The following is a 7065-nucleotide window of genomic DNA, read 5'->3' as shown; positions in this document are numbered from 1 at the left end:
GGCTCCGTAGTTGTGGCTCACAGGCCTAGTTGCTCCGCGGCGTGTGGGGTCTTCCCAGACCAGGGCTCAAACCCGTGTCCCCTGCATTGGCAGGCGGATTCCTAACCACTGCGCCACCAGGGAAGTCCCAGTGCTCCAGTCTTAAGAGGAAAAAAAAAATCCTTCTTTTCTCTCATTTCCTTTTATAGCCACACCCCTTTAAAAAAAAACCACCTTACTATAGTAACGTTCAACCATGCACAAAAATAGAATAGTACGACGATCCTCCAGCTACCCATCCAACAATTATCAACATATGACCAGTCTTGTTTTATTTTTTCCGCTTCCCTCCCTGGCTGAATTTGTTTAAAGCAAATGCCAGACATCATATGATTTCATCCATAAATACTTCTGTATGTATCTCTAAAATATAAGGTTCTTTAAAAAAAAAACACCTTTATCACCTAAAAAACGAATAATTCCATAATATTATCCAATATCCAACCCATCACCAAATTTCCCTGATCATCTTATAAATGTCTCCTAACTGTTAGCTTGTTCAAATCAGAATCCAAACAGGATAGTGCATTGCATTTTGTTGGTACCTCTTTAAGTCTTATTCAATGACAGTTCCCCCTCACTCCCATCTATCTCACAGTCTGGTTGCACTTCTTGGTGTCCTTTAATATGTTCTTCGGTCCCCTGTATGCCCTGCAAACTGGTAAATCTAGAGGCTGGGTCGGATTCAGATTCAATTTAGGGGTAAGTATGCTTCGTGGGTGATGACAAGTCCTTCCATCAGGAGGCACATAATACTGCCTGGATGTTTCTTTTTTTGTGTGATGTTAATATTCAATGTTGGGTTTGAGTGTTGTCGGCCTGATCCATCCATTTTGAAACCACAGCCAAACTTCAGGAAGGAAGTGTCTCCATGCTCTCCCCTCCATCTCTCTCCCTCTATTTCACAAATGTTGGCGCCTATTACTAAACCTCTTCCTTGTTGCTAAGCTCAAGAGGCAATTCTCCATCCTCAACTCACTGGTCCTGTAATAATGGACCTGTCCTATGCTGTCCAGTAGGGTAGCCACTAGCCACACAAGTGGCTTTTGAGAGGTTAACTAGTTCTAATTGAGATGTGTGCTGTAAGTATAAAATACACACTGCGATTTCAAAGATAGTACAAAAGGAGGAATGTAAAATATCTCAAGAATTTAAAAAATATTGATAACATGTTGAAACGATAGTTTTGGGATATATTAATAATAAAATACAGGAGAGAGCTATTTTATTAAAAGTACTTTCGCCTGTTTACTTTTTTGTTTTTTTGTTTTTTTTTTTGCGGTACGCGGGCCTCTCACTGTTGTGGCCTCTCCCACTGCGGAGCACACACAGGCTCCAGACGCGCAGGCTCAGCGGCCATGGCTCACGGGCCCAGCCGCTCCACGGCATGTGGGATCTTCCCGGACCGGGGCACGAACCTGTATCCCCTGCATCGGCAGACGGACTCTCAACCACTGCGCCACCAGGGAAGCCCACCTGTTTACTTTTTAAGTGTGGCTACTAGAAATTTTAAAATCACCTATGTGATTCACATTACATTTCTAGTAGAAAGTGTTGTTCTAGACCAGTGGTTTTCAAGTGTGATCTCTGGACCAGCGGCGTTAGCATCAGCATCACATGACAACTTGTTAGAAATGCAAATTCTCTGTCGCCCTGGACCTACTGAACCAGAGTCTCTGGGGATGGGACCCAGCAGTCTGCATTTTACCAAGTCCTCCAGACCATTCCTGTCTGAAAACTCCCCTCCCAGTTTCTGTGACACAGTACCCTCCCAAACCCACCTACTTCTCACCCCTTCACTGTTAGCACCGTGGTCTGAGCATCATTCGGTCCTACCTGGACCACTGCAATTGCTTACAAACTGGTTTCCTGGCATCTAATCTTGTACCCTACTTGTAGTTCTCACACACAGCTCTGGGGCTCCTCCAAAAACATAAATCAGATCACATTACTTCCCTGCTTAAAACCTTCCAGTGACTTCTTATTGCATTTAGAATAAAATCCAAACTCCTTCCTGTGGCCCCTGCAGCCTCCCCACCTTCACATCATCCCCCAGCTCGCCCTTCGCTCTTTCTGCCCCAGCCTTGCCACCTTTCTCGCTGTTGCTCACGCTCCCAGCTCTTTCTTGCCTCGGGGACTTTGTGATGGCCATTCCCTCTTCTGAGAACACGGTTCTTTGTAGGACTGGCTCTCTATTTTCCTTCGGGCCTCAGCTTAGATGTCCTCATCTCCATGCTGCCATGTGTCATTAAAGCCCGGCTCCCTGCACCCATGTTCACACAATGTCACCCACCTTTCATTCTCAGCATGGCACGTACCACACACTGTTCTTCTTCATTTCTCTTATCATGTATGCACACGGGGGCAGGAACTCATCTCTCTAGCCCACCACTTTGTCCTCAGCTCCTCCCACAGTGCCTGCACACAGTAGGTGCTTAAAAAAGGTCTTTTCACTGACCCAGCATGTGAACTTCTACAGCTGCTCCTCCTCAGTCTCTCTAGCTTCCTCCACCTACTCTGAAATCAGAGGACCATTGGCATCCATGGTGTTTGAAATCTCAGAACGTTCCCCATGACAATCCTGATTTCTGGCTTCTGCCACGTTGGGATATCTGACAACACAGAGCCCACTTTCCAAATTGGGACCAGTAGGCTGGAGCTGCTATACCTGTGAGGGCTTGCTGAGGATACAGAAAACAAAGAACAGAGGGACGTTAACACATCGGGGTGGTTATGCAGCAGATGGAGGTGCTGAGGGGCCAAACAAGAGCCAGTGAAGCCGTCGGAAATTAACAGCAGTGGGAAGCCACCGCTGCTCCAGGCTGGAAGAACAAAGGGAGGAGGTGGTGTCACCAGAGCCCAAAGTCGCCTGATAGAAGCTGGAACCCCAGTGGGATTGTCTGGCTGGCTGGACTGTGGAGGGGGCACAACCACAGGGAGAGAGGGAGGAGTTACTGTGGAAGGGGAGAATTGCTCTGGCCTCTTCCTCCTACCCTCCAGGCTCCTGCCACTGCTTTCCACTGGCCGGAACCCCAGGTGAATCCAGATGAAGGCGAGATGGCACTGTGGCCTGGGATGCAGGCAGAAAGGGGAGGGCAAGGAACATATCGGGGCAAATACAGCCCAGAGCAGCACAACATGGGTTGCCCTCCATGCACCAGGGATCCCACTTGGTTGTCCCACGCCAGGCCTCGCTCACTGATTTGCATTACGTGTCTGGCTGCAGTAGGATTAGGGTTAGGGTTGTTTGCAACTCCAATGTTTCAGTTATCTATTGCTGCATAACAAATTATCCCCAAATTAAGCAGCTTAAAACAACCATTTTCTTTTTCTTCCAACTTCATGGATCAGAAATTCAAAAAGGGACTTCCCTGGTGGTGCAGCTGTTAAGAATCCGCCTGCCAATGCAGAGGACAAGGGTTCGAGCCCTGGTCCGGGAAGATCCTACATGCTGCGGAGCAACTGAGCCCATGCACCACAACTACTGAGCCTGCGCTCTAGAGCCTGTGAGCCACAACTACTGAGCCCACGCGCCTAGAGCCTGTGCTCCGCATTGAGAGAAGTCACTGCAATGACAAACCCGCGCACTGCAACGAAGAGTAGCCCCTGCTCGCCACAACTAGAGAAAGCCGGCACGCAGCAACGAAGACCCAATGCAGCCAAAAATCAATAAAATAAAATAAAATAAAAAAGAAATTCACAAAGACCTCAGTGGGGCTGTTCTCGTGTGGTGTCTGTGCTGTGGCTGGAGTCCGATGTTGACTGGGGTGGGGTCATTTGAGAAATCTAGGGGCTGATGTCCAAGGTGGCTCACTCACACTGCTGGCAATGTTGCTGGCTGTCGGTTGAGAGCTCGGTGGGCTGTTGACCAGAGCACCTACACGTGGCTACTCCAGCATGGCGACCTTACATGGCGGCCGGCTTCTTCCAGAGCATGTGTTCCAAAAGATCCAGGCAGAAACTGTATGTTTGTTTGTTTGTTTTTATGACTTGGCCTCAAAAATCCCACAGCATCACTTCTGCAGTCACAAACCCACCCAGATTCAAGATGAAGCTACATAGATCCCACCTTTTGATGTGAGGAACTTGCTACAAAGAATGTTATTTGAGGCACTGATAGGAGTCCTTTTCTGTCCTGACTCTAGACATTCTCCTGAGACGAACTTCTCTGTTATAGTCTGGTGGCTTTGATGACCAACTACACGGCTACGATTCCAAGCCGTGTTTGCAGCCCAGACCCTCTCTTGATGTATAGAATGGTTATCAACTGGACATCCCTCCTCCCAGATATTATGTAGACACTTCAAAATATCTAAACTCAGGTAATTCTCTTTTTTTCTTATTAGTTATCTGTTTTATACATATTAGTGTATATATGTCAATCCCAATCTCCCAATTCATCACACCACCACCCCCCCCGCCACTTTCCTTGGTGTCCATACATTTGTTCTCTACATCTGTGTCTCTATTTCTGCCCTGAAAACCGGTTCATCTGTACCATTTTTCTAGGTTCCACATATATGCGTTAATATACGATATTTGTTTTTCTCTTTCTGACTTACTTCACTCTGTATGACAGCCTCTAGATCCATCCACATCTCTACAAATGACCCAGTTTTGTTCCTTTCCATGTCTAAGTAATATTCCATTGTATGTATGTACCACATCTTTATCCATTCGTCTGTCGATGGACATTTAGGTTGCTTCCATGACCTGGCTACTGCAATGAACATTGGGGTGCATGTGCTGGTTTTCTCTGGGTATATGCCCAGTAGTGGTAATTCTATTTTTAGTTTTTTAAGACACCTCCATAGGGGCTGTCTCAATTTACATTCCCACCAACAGTGCAAGAGGGTTCCCTTTTCTCCACACCCTCTCCAGCATTTGTTGTTAGATTTTCTGATGGTGCCCATTCTGACTGGTGTGAGGTGATACCTCATGGTAGTTTTGATTTGCATTTTTCTAGTAATTAGTGATGTTGAGCAGCTTTTATATATATGGGTCTTGTTTTTGTATCCATTCAGTGAGCCTGTGTCTTTTGGTTGGAGCATTTAATCAATTCACGTTTAAGGTAATTATCGATATGTATGTTCCTATTACCAATTTTTAAATTGTTATGGGTTTGTTTTTGTAGGTCCTTTTCTTCTCTTCTGTTTCCCACTTAGAGAAGTTCCTTTAGCATTTGTTGTAAAGCTGGTTTGGTGAGGCTGAATTCTCTTAGCTTGTCTGTAAAGCTTTTGATTTCTCCATCAAATCTGAATGAGGTCCTTGCCGGGTAGCGTAATCTTGGTTGTAGGTTCTTCCCTTTCATCACTTTAAGTATATCGTGCCACTCCCTTCTGGCTTGTAGAGTTTCTGCTGAGAAATCAGCTGTTAACTTGTGGGAGTTCCCTTCTTTGTTATTTGTTGTTTTTCCCCTGTTGCTTTCAATAATTTTTCTTTGTCTTTAATTTTTGTCAATTTGATTACTGTGTGTCTCGGCGTGTTTCTCCTTGGGTTTATCCTGCCTGGGACTCTTTGTGCTTCCTGGACTTGGGTGGCTATTTCCTTTCCCATGTTAGGGAAGTTTTCGACTATAATCTCTTCAAATATTTTCTCAGGTCCTTTCTTTCTCTCTTCTCCTTCTGGGACCCCTATAATGCGAATGTTGTTGCGTTTAATGTTGTCCCAGAGGTCTCTTAGGTGGTCTTCATTTCTTTTCATTCTTTTTTTTTTATTCTGTTCCATGGCAGTGAATTCCACCATTCTGTCTTCCAGGTCACTTATCTGTTCTTCTGCCTCAGTTATTCTGCTATTGATTCCTTCTAACGTATTTTTCATTTCAGTTATTGTATTGTTCATCTCTGTTTGTTTGCTCTTTAATTCTTCTAGGTGTTTGTTCTTTAATTCTTCTAGGTCTTTGTTAAACATTTCTTGTATCTTCTTGATCTTTGCCTCCATTCTTTTTCCGAGGTCCTTGATCATCTTCACTATCATTATTCTGAATTCTTTTTCTGGAAGGTTGCCTATCTCCACTTTATTTAGTTGTTTTTCTGGGGTTTTATCTTGTTCTTTCATCTGGTAAAAAGTCCTCTGTCTTTTCCTTTTGTCTATCTTTCTGTGAATGTGGTTTTCCTTCCACAGGCTGCAGAACTGTAGTTCTTCTTGCTTCTGCTGTCTGCCCTCTTAAACTCAGGTAATTCTGATACCCAGTTGCTGATTGGGGATCACTATTCTTCAAGATGAATGCTAGCGTTCTTACAGTGGCAATCAGGGCTCCCATCTTTCCCCATTATACAGACCCTGATTTGGCCCCAACTCATCTCTCTGCCTCTGGAATTTAGGGATTCACCAAGACAATCTCTAAGTGGTTTCTCGCCTGTGAACCTTAGTACATGCTCTTCCATTTGACTGATTGTGCTCTCATTTTTAATACACGTGTCTGGGGTTATCTCCATTGGAAGCCACTTCCTTTCTCAGACTGGGAGAGGTACCTGCCTCAGGGCCCAACAATGGCCTGGGCCCCTACATTCACTGCATTTCAGGAGCCTGTGTCTGTGTGGCCTGCCATTGCACCTGCTTTCTGCCTGACCCTTGTGAATGGCTAATAAGCAGCCGTTTAATGTATTGTGGAAGTCAGTTATGCTGAGATTCCCAAAGCGATATACCTCCCTATTCACACTCATATAATCCTCTCCCCTTGAATCTGCCTTGGACATGTGACTTGCTTTAACCAATAGAATATGACAGAAGTCACCCCCAGCCAGTTCTTGGCTAAGCCTTGGGACTGTCAGTTTTTGCTTCTGTGTCCTCACGAGCTCTGAGCTCCTTGTTGGGGAGACCACATGGAAAGGCCATGTGGAGACCTAAGGAAGCCAGGTAACAGCGAGAATCAATGCCCCTCATATATGACCCCAGTTCAGCTGTTCTAGTTATCCCTTAGCCATTCGAACTTTTCCCAAAGCACCAGACACGCAAATGAAGAAGCTCTCTTGGATGTTCTTTTTTTTCTTGGATGTTCTAACCAGAGCTGACATCATGTGGGAC

Source organism: Neophocaena asiaeorientalis, unplaced genomic scaffold (genome assembly GCF_003031525.2).
Source record: "Neophocaena asiaeorientalis asiaeorientalis breed wild unplaced genomic scaffold, Neophocaena_asiaeorientalis_V1.1 scaffold280, whole genome shotgun sequence".
In the NCBI taxonomy this organism is placed as follows: Eukaryota; Metazoa; Chordata; class Mammalia; order Artiodactyla; family Phocoenidae; genus Neophocaena; species Neophocaena asiaeorientalis.
Note: the sequence above shows the minus strand (reverse complement) of the source record.